This window comes from Bufo bufo, chromosome 2 (assembly GCF_905171765.1).
Source record: "Bufo bufo chromosome 2, aBufBuf1.1, whole genome shotgun sequence".
Lineage (NCBI taxonomy): Eukaryota > Metazoa > Chordata > Amphibia > Anura > Bufonidae > Bufo > Bufo bufo.
Genome location: NC_053390.1, coordinates 754,232,792 through 754,250,580, shown reverse-complemented (window position 1 = coordinate 754,250,580; position 17,789 = coordinate 754,232,792).

Sequence of the window (17,789 nt, the reverse complement as noted above, 5' to 3'; positions counted from 1 at the left end):
TCTTCTTCCTCCTCTTCTACCCATCCACGCTGAACAAATGGAATAAAACTTCCATGGGTACTACCCTCTGTAGCGGAAGCAACCGTCTCCTGCTCCTCCTACTCATCATCCAATTTGCGCTGAGAAGACGAACTGAGGGTGGTCTGGCAATCACCCTGTGTACTGTCTTACCCCATTTCCACCTCTTCCACATGCAAAACGTCCGCCTTAATTGTGAGCAGCGAGCGTTTGAGTAGACACAGAAGTGGGATGGTTACACTGATAATAGCGTTATCGCCGCTCACCATCTGTGTTGATTCCTCAAAGTTGCGTAAAATCTCACAGAGGTCAAACATCAATGCCCACTCGTCGCTTGTGAAGAGTGGAATATGACTGGAAAGGTGACGACCATGTTGCAGCTGGTATTTCACTACTGCTCTCTGCTGCTCACAAAGCCTGGCCAACATGTGAAACGTGGAGTTACGGCGCGTGTTCACGTCGCACAACAGTCGGTGAGCTGGCAATTGGAAGCACTGCTGCAGCGTTGCCAGACCAGCGGAAGCTGTTGATGACTTGCGAAAATGGGCACACACGTGGCGCACCTTCACCAGTAGCACAGGCAAATTGGGGTAGGCTTTGAGAAACCGCTAAACCACTAGATTGAACACGTGGGCTAGGCATGGTATGTGTGTGAGCTTGCCAAGCTCCAAAGCCACCACCAAGTTATAGCCATTAACAGACACAAACATGCCTGGTTCTAGGTTGAGTGGCAAGAGCCACAGCTCAGTCTGGTCTCTTATCCCCTGCAACAGCTTTGCGGCTGTGTGCTGTTTGTCACCTAAGCAGTAGTGATGAGCGGCAGGGGCAATATTCGAATTCGCGATATTTCGCGAATATTTGGGCGAATATTCGCCATATATTCGAGAATTCGCGAATTCATGATCTCCAGGCACTATTTTCTTGATTGCGAAAATTCGCATAAAATTCGCATAAAATATGCGCATAAAAAATTCGCATGAACTGAAAAATCGAATATTCGCAATTACGAATATATTTAGCGATATTCTAAATATTCGCGAATTCTCGAAGTGCCGATATTCGCGATTAAAATTCGCAATTCGAATATTCGTGATCAACACTACTAAGCAGATCAGTTTAAGCACGGCCTGTTGCTGCTTCCCCACTGCAGTGCTACACTGCTTCCAGCTACTGACTAATGTCTGACTGGTGCTGCAAGATGATAATTCAGAGGTGGAAGTGGAGGCGGAGGAGGAGAAGGGGGGGTTGCAGCCACTAACGTAGGTGGTGGCGGAAACCCTGATGGAAGGGCCCGCAATCCTTGGCATTGATAGCACTTGTTCCATCCCAGGGTACGACTCGCTCCCGGGCCTCAACAACGTTCACCCAGTGTGCCGTCAGGGAAATGTAGTGTCCCTGGCCAAAAGCACTTGTCCATGTGTCAGTCGTTAAGTGGACCTTCCCAATAACTGCGTTGGTCAGGGCAAAGGTGATGTTACCGGACACATGCCGGTGTAATGCTTGGACTGCACACTGTGAAAAATATTGGCGGCTGGGGACAGAGTACCGCGAAACAGCTGCCACCATCAGGCTGCGGAAAGCCTCCGTATCCACAAGCCTAAATGGCAACATTTCCAGGGCCAGCAATTTGGAAAGGTGTGCATTAGTGCTATGGTCTGTGGGTGGGTGGCTGGGTATTTGCGCTTTCGTTCAAATGTCTGGGGTATAGACATCTGTTCGCTGCACTGAGACACAGAAGTGGATGTGGTAGTTGAGGGTGCTTGCGAGATCCAGGTGCATGGCGAGAGGCATCCGGGCCTGCGTCTTGGACAGGGGATTGGCCAGCACATAACACAGGGGAAGAGGAGGCAGTGGTGTGACCCGCAGACACTGGTTGTGGACCCAGGCGTTCAGCCCACCTATTAGGGTGCTTTGATGCCATGTGGCGGATCATGCTGGTGGTGGTGAGATTGCTAGTGTTCACGTCCCTGCTAACATTTTGGTACAGCACATGTTGCAAATTGCTATTCTTTTATCGTCCGCACTTTCCTCAAAAAAGCGCCAGACTGCAAAACACCTATCCCTTGGCAAGGGAGATTGCCGCAAGGGGTTACTCCGGGGAAGAGTTTTGGGCCTGTTTGGTGTGGCCTGCCTTCTCCCTTTAGCCACCCCACTGCCTATTCCAGCCTGTTGCGGTGCTGCAGATCCCTCCCCCTCTGTACTGCTGTCCGCGCTTGGCTTGGCACCTTCCCAGGGTGGGTCAGTGACTTCATCGTCCAGGACCTCCTCTTCTAATTCCTTACTCTGGTCATCCTCGTGACTTGTTGACCTAACAACAACCACAGTTATTGACAACCGTGTCTCATCCTCATCATGAAACTCTTGAGACACTAATTGCGGTTGACTTATTGGCAACTGTGTCTAATCATCGTCATCTACCTCATGAAACACTAATTGCCATTCCCCACTGTCATCTTCTTTTGACTGTGGATGCTCCATAGCTTGGGAATCAGGGCACAAGATCTCCTCATGTCCCTCTTCAAGCGGGCTTGGCAAGAGGCCCAAATTAAGGAATGGCGATGAAAACAGCTATTCGGAATATCCGAGTCTGGGATCACTTGGTTGCTAAGACTCTCCATGCTGGTTGGAAGGAGTTTCAGGGTGAGGATTCTGTTGACCAGACTCTTGGCTACTGAGACTGGACTTTGTGGAAGACAGGGTGGTACTTTACTGACTGGAAGCATTATCTACTGCAATCCAACCGACCACCTGGTCGCACTAGTCTGACTTCAAGGTGGTGTCCTATGCCGCCCTGCAAACTGGGACATGAAGCTAGATATTGTGGATGTGTTTCTTATGCTCTGGCAGCAGGCGCAGTCTCACAGTGCCCAGGGCCACGGCATCTGCGTGCACCATCAGCAGCACGGCCACGTCCCTTACTGTTCGCCTTGCACATATTAAATGGTATATATGCTTGCAAGTATGTCACACGTACAATAGCGCAGGTTTGTAAGTGTATGTGCAAATAAAGTGCAGTACACAAAATATCACTGATATTTTTAGGATGCGCACACGTTAAACAGGAGGTATAGAGCAAGTAATGTCGCTGTCAACACCGCCTAATAAAACATTACACTGAATGAATGTCACTGATATTTAGGTTGCAGAAACATTATACAGAAGGTATAGCGCAAGTAATGTCGTTGTCACCAGCGGCTAATAAAAAATTACACTGAATTAATGTCACTGATATTTAGAATGGGCAAACGTTATACTGGAGATGAAGTGCAGGTAATGTCGCTGTCACCAGCAGCAAAAATATTTAATTGAATGTCACTGATATTTCGGATACGCAAAAATTATACAGGAGATGTAGTGCAGGTAATGTAACTGTTTGCAGCTGACACCGTCGACAGAAAATGTACACTGGATGTCACAGATATTTTTAGGCTGCGCACACGTTAGACAGAAGATGTAGCGCAGATAATGTCGCGAAAAAAATTACACTGACTGCCACTAGAGATGTCGCAAACATAAAATTTTCCGTTCGCGAACGGTGAACGCATATTTCCGCAAATGTTCGCGAACGGGCGAACCGCCGTAGACTTCAATAGGCAGGCGAATTTTAAAACCCACAGGGACTCTTTCTGGCCACAATAGTGATGGAAAAGTTGTTTCAAGGGGACTAACACCTGGACTGTGGCATGCCGGAGGAGGATCCATGGAAAAACTCCCATGGAAAATTACGTAGTTGAGGCAGAGTCGGGTTTTAATCCATAAAGAGCATAAATCACCTAACATTCCTAAATTGTTTGGAATAACGTGCTTTAAAACATCCAGTGTGTGTATACGATCAGGTATGATGTTGTATCGATCAGGTAGTGTAAGGGTTACGCCCGCTTCACAGTGACAGACCAAACTCTGACAGACCAAACTCCCTGTTTAACGCACCGCAAACAACCGCAAAGAGTTGTAAATAGTTGACACACTCATGACATAAATTTTATTCCTCTATGCGTCAATCTTGGTGTAGTTATGACTGTGCTCGTGCGCACGTTCAGGAGATTGCAGGCGATGTCGGTTTTTCAAATCCTATGGCCGTGCTGAGGTAGTTCAGTGACAGTTAAGTGACCGAGAAAACAATGATTCTGCAGTGTGGGCCCATTGTTGGCCTAGTAGGCTTTAATGATCACCTTAGATGATCACAAAGAAAATTAATGTTTTTTCTATGCAAAATTATCCAGCCGATCGCTTTTGGTCTGTTCACAATGAAGCAACGACCTTATCATCTGGGGTGTGCCAACATTGCCAACACACTCATAGAGGTGATCGCTTCATTGTGATACGCAAGCCCCTTCACCACAACAAGGTAACGATCACGAAGGGGAATTGACACATGTATGTGCCTTTTTTTTTTGTTTTGTTTTTGCAGCCACAGTGCAGCACCAGAGGCCAGAAAAATTAGGCATGTACACATGCCTGAAAAATTTGGTATTGTTGCAGCCGCTACAATTGGGATAGCTCAGGCCACAGGTCAAGCCTGCACACCCAGTAGTCAAGGGGTTCATCGCTCCTCAGAGTGTTGATATCTGCAGTTAAGGCGAGGTAGTCTGGTACCTGTCGGTCGAGTCGTTCTCTGAGGGTGGACCCCGAAGGGCTGTGTCGATGCGTAGGACTTAAAAAGCTCTGCATGTCCTCCATCAACAACACGTCTGTAAAGCGTCCTGTCCTTGCTGGCGTGGTCGTGGTAGGTGGAGGATTACTTTCACCTCTTCCCCTGTTAGATTCCCATTGTGCTGTGACATCACCCTTATACGCTGTGTAAAGCATACTTTTTAACTTGTTTTGGAACTGCTGCATCCTTTCCGACTTCCGGTAATTCGGTAACATTTCAGCCACTTTCTGCTTATACCGGGGGTCTAGTAGCGTGGCCACCCAGTACAGTTCGTTCTCTTTTAGCCTTTTTATACGAGGGTCCCTAAACAGGCATGACAGCATGAAAGACCCCATTTGCACAAGGTTGGATGCCGAGCTACTCATATCCCGTTCCTTGTCCTCACTGATCTCATTGAAGGTCTGTTCTTCCCCCCAGCCACGTACAACACCACGGGTCCCAGATAGGTGACAACGAGCACCCTGGGACGCCTGCTGTGGTTGGTCTTTTTCTCCTCCTCAAAGCCACATTCCTCCTCTGACTCCTCTTCCTCAGACTCCTCTTCCAGCGTTGCTGCAGGTCCAGCAAGCGATGATGATAAGGCTGTTTCTGGTGGTGATGGTGACCACAACTCTTCCTCTTCACGCTCATCTACGGCCTGATCCAGCACTCTTCGCAGGGCACGCTCCAGGAAGAAAACAAATGGGATGAGGTCGCTGGTGCCTTCGGTGCGACTGACTAGGTTTGTCACCTCCTCAAAAGGACGCATGAGCTTACAGGCATTGCTCATGAGCGTCCAGTAATGTGGCAAAAAAATACCCAGCTCCGCAGAGGCTGTCCTAGCACCCCGGTCATACAAATACTCGTTGACGGCTTTTTCTTGTTGGAGCAGGCGGTCGAACATTAGGAGTGTTGAATTCCAACGTGTCAGGCTGTCGCAAATCAAGCGCCTCATTGGCATGTTGTTTCGCCGCTGAATATCGGAAAAGTGCGCCATGGCCGTGTCGGAACACCTGAAATGGCCACACACCTTCCTGGCCTGCTTGAGGACGTCCTGTAAGCCTGGGTACTTATACACAAAGCGTTGTACGATCAGATTCAACATATGTGCCATGCACGGCACATGTGTCAACTTGCCCAAATTCAATGCCGCCAACAAATTGCTTCCGTTGTCACACACCACTTTGCCGATCTCCAGTTGGTGCGGGGTCAGCCACTGATCCACCTGTGTGTTCAGGGCGGACAGGAGTGCTGGTCCGGTGTGACTCTCTGCTCAGGCAAGTCAACCCCAAAGACGGCGTGACACTGTCGTATCCGGGATGTGGAATAGCCCCTGGGGAGCTGGGGGGGGGTGCAGTTGATGTGGAGCAAGACGCAGCAGCAGAAGAGGACTCAGCCGAGGAGGTTAGCGAAGAGGATGGAGTAGGAGGAGTAGAGTAGGTGTCACCAACTCCGCTGCAGAGCCACGCATGTCATGCTTGGCAGCCGTCAGCAGGTTTACCCAATGCGCAGTGTACGTGATATACCTGCCCTGACTGTGCTTTGCAGACCAGATATCAGTGGTCAGATGGACCCTTGCCCCAACACTGTGTGCCAGACATGCCATGACTTCCTTTTCCACAATAGAGTACAGGTTGGGGATTGCCTTTTGTGAAAAAAAAATTCGGCCGGGTACCTTCCACTGCGGTGTCCCAATAGCTACAAATTTTTTTAAGGCCTCAGACTCCACCAGCTTGTATGGTAAAAGCTGGCGGGCTAAGAGTTCCGACAAGCCAGCTGTCAGACACCGGGCAAGGGGGTGACTCTGTGACATTGGCTTCTTACGCTCAAACATTTCCTTGACAGACACCTGACTGTGGGCAGATGAGCAGGAACTGCTGAAGGTGAGAGGCGGAGTGGCGTGTGGTTGAGAGGGGGCAAGGAGGACAGCAGTGGTTGACGTGGCTTAAGATGCTGGACCAGGAGGAGGATGGTGGCTTTGAGTTTGTGTGCTGCTTGTACTCATGTGTTGATCCCATAGGCGTTTGTGATGTGAGATCATGTGCCTTCACAAAGCAGTTGTACCTAGGTGGGTTTTGGACTTCCCACGACTCAGTTTCTTTTGGCACAGGTTGCAAATGGCATCGCTGTTATCAGAGGCAGACACACAAAAAAAATGCCACACTGCTGAGCTTTGCAATGATGGCATTCTGGTGGTGGCAACAGCATGCGTTGATTGGCGTGCTGTCTGGCTGACCCCGGGTGCCGATACATGCTGTCTGACTGTGCCACTAGCTCCTTGCGACGACCTCCCCCTGCTTCCAACTTGTCTCCTCCTCCTCTCTGTCTCCCCATCTGAACTTTCCCCCTGTTCTTCTACTTTTCGAGTGGGCACCCACGTGACATCCACGGACACATCCTCATCATTAACCGCTTCACTTGTATCTGACAACTCAGCAAAGGAAGCAGCAGCGGGTACAACATCATCATCATCACACCGTACGTCCATGTGTGTAATGCTGCCTGACTGAAACATATCCCTGTTATCTACATCCTCTGGCAATAATAGTTGTGCATCACTCATTTCTTCCAACTGATGTGTAAATAACTCCTCTGACAGATCAAGTGAAGCAGCTGTGGTGCTAGTGTTGGTGGTGGCGGCAGGCGGGCGAGTGGTAACTTGAGAGGTGCCCGAAGCTGAGCTGGAGGAGGATGGTGCGTCAAGGTTCAGAGCGGAAGCTGTAGAAGATTGGGTGTCCTGTGTAAGCCAGTCAACTATGTCCTCAGAATTTTTCGAGTTCAGGTTACGTGGCCTCTGAACACTGGGCATTATTCTAGGGCCAAAGGAAATCACAGCACCACGACCACGACGGCCCCTGCGGGGTGGCCTGCCTCTGCCTGTCATTTTTTTTTTTAATAGTGGTACTATGCGTTCAAGGTACTGTGCCACCCTATATGAGTGGTGGGGAGTGGGCACAGTACAGTCTGTGGGCCTGACACACACTGGCAGGCAACTGCAATTATATTACAGAGGAAAAATTAAATAACTTTTTTAACAGCAAGATGCTGTGCCACCCTATATGAGTGGTGGGCAGTGGGCACAGTACAGTCTGTGGGCCTGACACACACTGGCAGGCAACTGCAATTATATTACAGAGGAAAAATTCTATGACTTTTTATCTGCAAGGTATTGTGCCACCCTATATGAGTGGTGGGCAGTGGGCACAGTACAGTCTGTGGGCCTGACACACACTGGCAGGCAACTGCAATTATATTACAGAGGAAAAATGAAATTACCATTTTATCTGCAAGGTGCTGTGCCACCCGATATGAGTGGTGGGCACTGGCAGTGGGCACAGTACAGTCAGTGGGTCTGACACTCACTGGCAGGCAACTGCAATTATATTATAGAGGAAAAATTAAATGTCTTTTTTATCTACAAGGTACTGTGCCACCCTATATGAGTGGTGTGCACACAGTACAGTCTGTGGGCCTGTGGCCTCTCACACACGGGCAGGACAACTGCAATATATATATAGAAAAAATAAATAAAAGCAGACTGATGTACCAGCCCTAAAAAGGGCTTTTTGGGGGTGCTGTCAGGACGCTGTCCTTACAGCAGATGAGTCTTTGAGGACTGGAGTGGACACAGAACACTGGCCTAGCTAACGATTTCACTATTTATTCAGCAGCAGCAGCACTCTCCCTGCTCTAACTAACACTGCAGCTTCAGAATGAATCTAAGAGGGCTGCCGTCCTTGCTTTTTTTTAGGAGGTGAGAGGGTCTGGTAGGGAGGGTATGCTGATTGGCTGGAATGTGTCTGATGACTGTGAGGTACAGGGTCAAAGTTTGCTCAATGATGACGTATAGGCGGCGGACCGAGCATCGCATATGTTCGCCCGCCACGGCGAACGCGAGCAAGCGATGTTCGCCGGAAACTGTTCGCCGGCGAATAGTTCGGGGCATCTCTAACTGTCACTGATATTTCGGATGCGCTAACGTTATACTGGAGATGTAGAGTAGGTAATGTCACTGCCTGCATCGGCCAAACAATTGCAAACTATTTAGCGCAAGTTGCGCTAACAAATATATATTGCTGCCAGATACAACTATTGTCCTTAAAAGGACTTTTGGGTCTCTAACAAGTTTTAGCAATTTAGTGCAGGTTGCACTAAAAATATATATTGCTGCCACACAAATGGGCTTTTGGGTCTATAACAAGTATAAAAACTAAAATATTGCTATTTCAATCCCTACACTATCTCTCCCTTCTGCTCTCTTTCTCTCCCTGACTAATACTGAGCCGAACACGTGTCATCGGGTGCTATATAGCACCCAATGACGCGTTCCGGCCAGCCAATCACTGTAATGCCAGCAGCCAACATTGCTTCTGCAATACAGTGAATGGCAGTACTTACCTGCAAGTTTATTGGCTGCATAGCAGCCAACAAACGTGCGGGGAGGAGACTCGAGCATCACATGCTTGCCCAACACTAATCAAAACCTTGACGCTAGATTTTCAAGAACTTTCAACGTTTTTTTCATTATATTTCATGGAAGAAAACAGTGAGGTTCTATGGGGGTCATTTATCATTTAAGATTGTTTTTCTGTCAGTTTTAAGTCTGGCTTAGCTTTGTGTGCCTGCACCAAATGTATGAACTGGTGCACCTTAACATACCGTATATATATATGGGTGTCTTTTTTTTTTATTCACACTTTAAAAAAAATTTTTTTTACAGTTTTTATTCGTCCGATAAGACGCACCCCCCCCCCAAAAGTGGGGGGGAAATGTCCCTGCGTCTTATTGGCGAATACTAATGAGGGCTTCCATTATGGAGGCGCTAATTAGTACCAGAGGACCAGGAAGCAGTGAAGGCTCTGTACTCACTGCTTCCTGGTCCTTGGCTGTGCAGTGGCTGCGCACAGCGTGAGGGCGCTCTGTGACCTCACCCTGTGCGCGCCAGTTCACAGCACAGCTGACAACAGGAGGAAGAAGATGAGGAGGAGCAGCGGCGTCCAGGAGCAGGAGAGGTAAGTGAGATTTTTATTTTATAAAACATGGCAATATGGGGCTGATCTGAGGCAATATGGGGCTGATCTGAGGCAATATGGGGCTGATCTGAGGCAGTATGGGGCAGCTGGGGGGGTAATTTGATACAATATGGGGCTGCTGGGGGCTGATCTGAGGCAATATGGGGCTGATCTGAGGCAATATGAGGCTGCTGGGGGGGTATTTTGATGCAATATGGGGCTGATCTGAGGCAATATGGGGCTAATATGAGAGGCAATGGGGGATGCTGTTGGCTGATATGAGGCAACTAGGGCTGTGTCACGAGAGTGTCGAGGACCACGCCTGACTCCGTTATACCCGGGGTCAGGAAGTCGCAGCGGTTGGCTGCACGCTCTATTTAAGATAGGGCTGTTTTCCTTATGGTAGCTTTCTGGGTTTGCTTAGCAAACCCTTTTGGCTCACTCAGGGATCCGTAGCTCCTTCTCCTCAGCTGTTCCTTGTCCAGCACTCCCAGACCTCCTTATATTTCTCTCTCACACTTCTCTGGTTGCCAGAGATAGAGCTTCCTGCCTGGACATCTATTCTGACCTTCTGGAGCTGTGTTGCTGCGTTCGCTGGTAGTTGGTCCAGTACGCTACCCTCCAGATCCCTGTTGGACCTTTTTGGTTTATTGTGGTCGCCCACCTGGGTGTATGTGTTTGTATGTTTTGTCTGTCCTCTCCCTGGTGTTTCCCTCTTAGTGATAGTGGTGTGGACTAGCGATCCCACCGGCCTGTTCACTATCCAGGGCTCATATTAGGGAAAGCCAGGGTTTAGGCACGTGATCGCCGCACGGGTGAGGAACCCGTCTAGGGACGTCAGGTGCCAGCCGCAAGGTGAGTTAGGGGTCACCACCTTTCCCTCTCCCTTGGGCAGGGCTTTCCCTGTTTTCCTCCCTGTGCGTGTCGTCGGTCATTACATTATCTCTGGCCATTATTTTGTGTAGGTAAAAAAAAAAAAAAAAAAAAAAAAAAAAAAAATTTTTTTACCTACTTAGAATCCAGTATGGATCAAATTGCTGCTCTGTCCAAACAATTTCAGGGCCTGTCTTTGGAGGTGGTAGGATTGAAGGCGTCGGTCCTCCAGCAACAGCAGCAATTACAACTGACTGCAAGCCCAGCGGTTGCTACTGGTAACCAGGTTGTTGCGGAACCCAAGGTCCCTCTCCCTGACAGATTTTCTGGGGGAAGGGACAAGTTTTTGACATTCCGTGAGGCCTGTAAGTTATATTTTAAACTGCGCCCTTACTCCTCTGGTAATGAAGATCAGCGGGTGGGGGTTGTTATTTCCCTGCTGCAGGGGGATCCGCAGTCCTGGGCGTTCTCTTTACCTACTGATTCCCAGGCTCTTCGGTCAGTGGATGAGTTTTTCGGGGCCTTGGGTCTCATATATGATGACCCTGACCGAGTCGCCCTGGCTGAATCAAGATTACGGAGACTCTTACAAGGAGAGCGGCCGGTAGAGGATTATTGCTCTGAATTCCGTAGGTGGGCTACGGATACCCAATGGAACGACCCGGCTCTCAGGAGTCAGTTCTGCTCTGGGTTATCCGAAAGGGTTAAGGATGCGCTTGCATTATATGAGACCCCCTTTTCCCTTGATGCGGTTATGTCCCTTTCTATCCGAATAGATAGACGCCTTAGGGTCAGGTTGAAAAAACCGGAGCAATTGGTAACCCCTCCCAAGCAGCAGTTAGTCTGTACGGACTTAGACGAGCCTATGCAGCTAGGAGGAACTACTCGTCAGGTCCGTCCTCCTGAGGCTCGCCGTAGGCGTGGGGTTTGTTTTTTTTGTGGGGAGAGGGGTCATTTCATTAATGTCTGTCCTTCTTTCCTCAGAAACAAAAGACCGTCGGAAAAACTACTAACCCCAGGCTGTGTGGAGGATGTCAGCCGGGGGGTATACGTTTCCTCCATACGTACATCGCAATTTGTGTTGCCAGCGGTTATTATTTTTGGTGATAAGACGGAGACTATTTCTTTCTTTCTAGACAGTGGAGCAGGGGTAAATTTGATAGATGCCCATTTTGCCCGCACTTTGGGTTTGTCTCTCTGTACTTTACAGAGACCCATTCCCATATTCGCTATTGATTCTGCTCCCCTGTCTCAGAGAAACCTCACGCACATTGTTCATAATTTACACCTTCGGGTAGGGGACCACCATAACGAGATGCTTTCAGGTTATGTTCTGGAGGGGCTTCCCACTCCGGTAGTGCTGGGTCTTCCCTGGTTGGTAGCGCACAATCCAGTGGTGGATTGGCAGGCCAGGGAGATATTGGAGTGGAGTGAGCAGTGCAGAGAAAATTAATTAAATAGCAATTGCTTAGTCGCCTCCATAACTACCCTACCTACATTTATTTCGGACTTTGAGGATGTTTTTTCTGAAAAGGGTTGTCAGAAGTTACCACCTCATCGTCCTTATGATTGCCCGGTTAACCTTATTCCCGGCGAAAAATTACCCAAGACCAGGTTATATAATCTTTCGGGTCCAGAGAGACAAGCCATGAAAGATTATATCTCCGAGAGCTTGGCTAAGGGACACATCAGACCCTCTTCTTCACCCGTGGCTGCAGGGTTTTTCTTCGTTAAAAAGAAAGATGGGGGCCTGCGTCCTTGCTTAGATTTTCGCGAATTAAATCAGATAACCATCCGAGACCCATACCCTCTTCCTCTCATTCCTGACCTGTTTAATCAGATTGCGGGTGCTAGGTGGTTCTCCAAACTTGATCTTAGGGGTGCCTACAATCTGATTCGTATTAAGGAGGGGGATGAGTGGAAGACAGCGTTTAACACCCCTGAGGGGCATTATGAAAATCTAGTTATGCCTTTCGGTCTGACCAATGCTCCTGCCGTCTTTCAACATTTCGTTAATGACATTTTTAGTCATCTAATCGGCAGGTTTGTGGTAATATACCTAGATGATATTTTAATTTATTCGTCTGATCTGAAAACACATGAGGTGCATGTCAGACAAGTACTGCAGGTCCTACGGACGAATGAATTATATGCTAAAATTGAAAAATGTGTCTTCGCCGTTCAGGAGATACAATTCCTGGGTTATTTTTTATCTGCGTCAGGTTTCCGTATGGATCCTAGGAAGGTCCAGGCAATTTTAGATTGGGATCTTCCTGAGAACCTCAAAGCACTACAACGGTTTTTGGCTTCGCGAATTTCTATAGGAAATTCATTAAAAATTATTCACTTATTGTAAAACCGCTTACTGACATAACTAGGAAGGGGACTGATTTTTCTAAATGGTCTGACGCCGCTAAAGTTGCTTTTTCCTCTCTAAAAGAGAGGTTTACCTCAGCACCTGTACTGGTCCAACCTGATGTCTCTCAGCCTTTTATTGTTGAAGTCGATGCGTCAGAGGTGGGAGTGGGGGCGGTGCTGTCTCAGGGTCCGTCTCCTGGCAAATGGCGTCCTTGTGCTTTCTTTTCTAAAAAACTATCTGCAGCAGAAAAGAACTACGATATTGGCAATAGGTAACTATTAGCTATTAAACTTGCGTTTGAGGAGTGGCGTCATTTCTTAGAGGGGGCAGTCCACCCCGTCACTGTGATTACGAACCACAAAAATCTTCTGTACCTCGAATCAGCTAAGCGTCTCACCCCTAGACAGGCTAGGTGGTCGCTATTTTTTACCAGGTTTAACTTTGTGATTACCTATCGTCCTGGGGCAAAGAACACCAAGGCTGATGCACTATCTCGTTGTTTCCCTGGAGGGGGTAATGTGAGTGATCCGGTACCCATTCTTCAAAGAGGAGTGGTTGTTTCTGCGGTACACTCTGTTTTGGAGGGGAAGGTGTTAGAGGCCCAGGGGGACGCCCCGGTCTCTTGCCCCTCAGAGAAATTGTTTGTACCGTTGAACTTACGTTTCGAATTATTAAAGGAACATCATAATTCGGCACTTGCTGGGCACCCGGGTAGTAAAGCAACCTTGGAACTATTGTCTCGTCGTTTTTGGTGGCCAAGGTTGCGTCAGGATGTATTGGATTTTGTGTCTTCTTGTTCTACCTGAGCGCGCGCAAAAGTTTCACATACACGTCCTGCAGGGTCTCTATTACCACTCGTCATTCCCAATAGACCGTGGACACATCTGTCAATGGATTTTATCACTGACTTACCTTTGTCTGCGGGTAAAACAGTTATTTTGGTAGTAGTGGACAGGTTTAACAAAATGGTACACTTCATTGCGTTACCCGCACTACCTAATGCTAAGACTCTTGCTCAGGTATTCGTCAGTGAAATCGTGAAGCTTCACGGGGTCCCCTCCGATGTTGTTTCGGATCGGGGTACCCAGTTTATTTCTAAATTTTGGAAAGCTTTTTGTTCTCGTTTGGGGGTACACTTGTACTGTCACGAGAGTGTCGAGGACCACGCCTGACTCCGTTATACCCGGGGTCAGGAAGTCGCAGCGGTTGGCTGCACGCTCTATTTAAGATAGGGCTGTTTTCCTTATGGTAGCTTTCTGGGTTTGCTTAGCAAACCCTTTTGGCTCACTCAGGGATCCGTAGCTCCTTTTCCTATGCTTTCCATCCTCAGTCGAATGGACAGACTGAGCGTACCAACCAAAACCTTGAGACATATCTAAGATGTTTTGTGTCTGAAAACCAAGAGTTGTGGTCATCATATTTACCGTTAGCTGAGTTTGCCATAAATAATCGTCGTCAGGAATCCACTGGCAAGTCACCATTTCTTGGTGCATATGGTTTTCATCCCCAATTCTGTACTTTCAAAGAGGGGGGGTCTTCTGGGGTTCCCGAAGAGGAACGGTTTTCGTCATCTCTTTCATCGGTATGGCAGAAGGTGCAAGCTAACTTGAAAAATATGGGAGGTAAATACAAATGCATGGCTGATAAGAGACGGTCGCCAGGTCCGGACCTAGGAGTGAATGACTATGTGTGGTTGTCTACTAGGAATATTAAATTGAAGGTTCCCTCTTGGAAACTGGGTCCTAGGTTTATTGGCCCATACAAAATTGTAGCCATCATCAACCCCGTGGCTTTTCGCCTGGAGTTACCTCAGACTTTTAAAATTCATAATGTTTTTCATAAGTCGTTACTCAAAAAATATGTTCCACCTCTAGAACCATCACCGCTGCCACCCCCTCCTGTTGTCGTGGATGGTAACCTAGAATTTCAGATATCCAAAATTGTTAATTCTCGTCGGGTCCACCGCTCTCTTCAATATCTGGTGCATTGGAGAGGTTACGGTCCCGAGGAAAGAATGTGGGTTCCTGCGTCTGAGGTAAACTCCGACAGGTTAGTTCAGGTTTTTCATGCCTCTCATCCTGAGAGACCTGGTCCTGAGTGTCCGGAGGCCCCTCGTAGAGAGGGGGGTACTGTCACGAGAGTGTCGAGGACCACGCCTGACTCCGTTATACCCGGGGTCAGGAAGTCGCAGCGGTTGGCTGCACGCTCTATTTAAGATCTGGCTGTTTTCCTTATGGTAGCTTTCTGGGTTTGCTTAGCAAACCCTTTTGGCTCACTCAGGGATCCGTAGCTCCTTCTCCTCAGCTGTTCCTTGTCCAGCACTCCCAGACCTCCTTATATTTCTCTCTCACACTTCTCTGGTTGCCAGAGATAGAGCTTCCTGCCTGGACATCTATTCTGACCTTCTGGAGCTGTGTTGCTGCGTTCGCTGGTAGTTGGTCCAGTACGCTACCCTCCAGATCCCTGTTGGACCTTTTTGGTTTATTGTGGTCGCCCACCTGGGTGTATGTGTTTGTATGTTTTGTCTGTCCTCTCCCTGGTGTTTCCCTCTTAGTGATAGTAGTGTGGACTAGCGATCCCACCGGCCTGTTCACTATCCAGGGCTCATATTAGGAAAAGCCAGGGTTTAGGCACGTGATCGCCGCACGGGTGAGGAACCCGTCTAGGGACGTCAGGGCAGTCAGGGGCCAGCCGCAAGGTGAGTTAGGGGTCACCACCTTTCCCTCTCCCTTGGGCAGGGCTTTCCCTGTTTTCCTCCCTGTGCGTGTCGTCGGTCATTACAGGCTGTTATCTGAGGTATGATTAGGGGTCATTCACATTGGGGTCTGAGCTGAGCTCTGATTAGTGGTCTGAACTGAGGTCTAATTTAAAATATTTTTTTCTTATTGTCCTCCTCAAAAACCTAGGTGCGTCCTATGAGCTGGTGCGTTTTATAGGGAGAAAAATACGGTATATGTGTGCTTCTAGTCTTATAGAGATGCTCATGAAAAAAAAAAAAACATATCAAAACATACCATACATAGAGCATACTGGGGTAGATTTATCAAAATTATTATAAAAGAAAACTGGCGTAGTTGCTCATAGCAACCAATCAGATTTCGCCTCTCATTTTTCAGAACATTTTTGGATAATGAAATGTGGAATCTGACTGGTTACCATGAGCAACTAAGCCAATTTTCCTTTACACCAACTTGATAAATCCCCCCCACTGTGTTTTGGGAAAAAAGGCAATTGCAGAGACACAACGTGTTTGCCGTCCATCAGGCACACGACCGAGACATGATGCAAGACTTCTTATAGTCTTTTCTTCTTTGCTATCTGACCGATTCTGATTTAGAAATTTGGGAACCCGAGCATCTATCAGGCTCCTAACATCTAAATCAGAATAGGCAGCGGGTCTGCGCCGTCGTCTGCCTGATGAACGGCAAACACGTTCTTCAGGAACCGGAGTATTCTCCACATTAGCCTCATTTTCAGGAGATGGCTGAGTCATGGGTTCCGTAGTATTATCAGGAATTTCCTCTCCTATTTCTTCCTGCGGAGCTTGAGAGGCCTCTTGGGAAAGATTCCCTGCTGATTCAGGATTTGGAGTGGAATCCGAAGATAGATTGTCCACAGTACTATAAGAAAAAAAAATATTATTATAATTATATGTAACGGGCACAACTAGAACCCCTTATTAACCCCTGATCACCCCATATAGACTCCCTGATCACCCCCTTGTCATTTATCACCCCCCTGTCATTGATCACCCCCTTGTAAGGCTCCATTCAGACGTCCGTATGTTTTTTACGGATCCACGGATACATGGATCGGATCCGCAAAACACATATGGACGTCTGAATGGAGCCTTACAGGGAGGTGATCAATGACAGGGGGGTGATCACCCCATATAGACTCCCTGATCACGCCCCTGTCATTGATCACCCCCCTGTCATTGCTCACCCCCCTGTAAGGCTCCATTCAGACGTCTGTATGTTTTTTACGGATCCACGGATACATGGATCGGATCCGCAAAACACATACGGACATCTGAATGGAGCCTTACAGGGGTGTGATCAATGACAGGGGGGTGATCACCCCATATAGACTCCCTGATCACCCCCCTGTCATTGATCACCCCCCTGTCATTGCTCACCCCCCTGTAAGGCTCCATTCAGACGTCCGTATGTTTTTTACGGATCCACGGATACATGGATCGTATCCGCAAAACACATACGGACATCTGAATGGAGCCTTACAGGGGGGTGATCAATGACAGGGGGGTGATCACCCCATATAGACTCCCTGATCACCCCCCTGTCATTGATCACCCCCCTGTCATTGCTCACCCCCCTGTAAGGCTCCATTCAGACGTCTGTATGTTTTTTACGGATCCACGGATACATGGATCGGATCCGCAAAACACATCTGTTGGCGAAATAAAGCATTGAGGATCAAGGCTGGAGAGTGATGCAGTTTTTCTGTTACAATTGCACCCATATAGACTCCCTGATCACCCCCCTGTCATTGATCACCCCCCTGTCATTGCTCACCCCCCTGTAAGGCTCCATTCAGACGTCCGTATGTTTTTTACGGATCCACGGATACATGGATCGGATCCGCAAAACACATACGGACGTCTTAATGGAGCCTTACAGGGGGGTGATCAATGACAGGGGGGTGATCACCCCATATAGACTCCCTGATCACCCCCCTGTCATTGATCACCCCCCTGTCATTGATCACCCCCCTGTAAAGCTCCATTCAGACATTTTTTTGGCCCAAGTTAGCGGAAATTTATTTATTTATTTATTAATTTTTTTCTTACAAAGTCTCATATTCCACTAACTTGTGTCAAAAAATAAAATCTCACATGAACTCACCATACCCCTCACGGAATCCAAATGCGTAA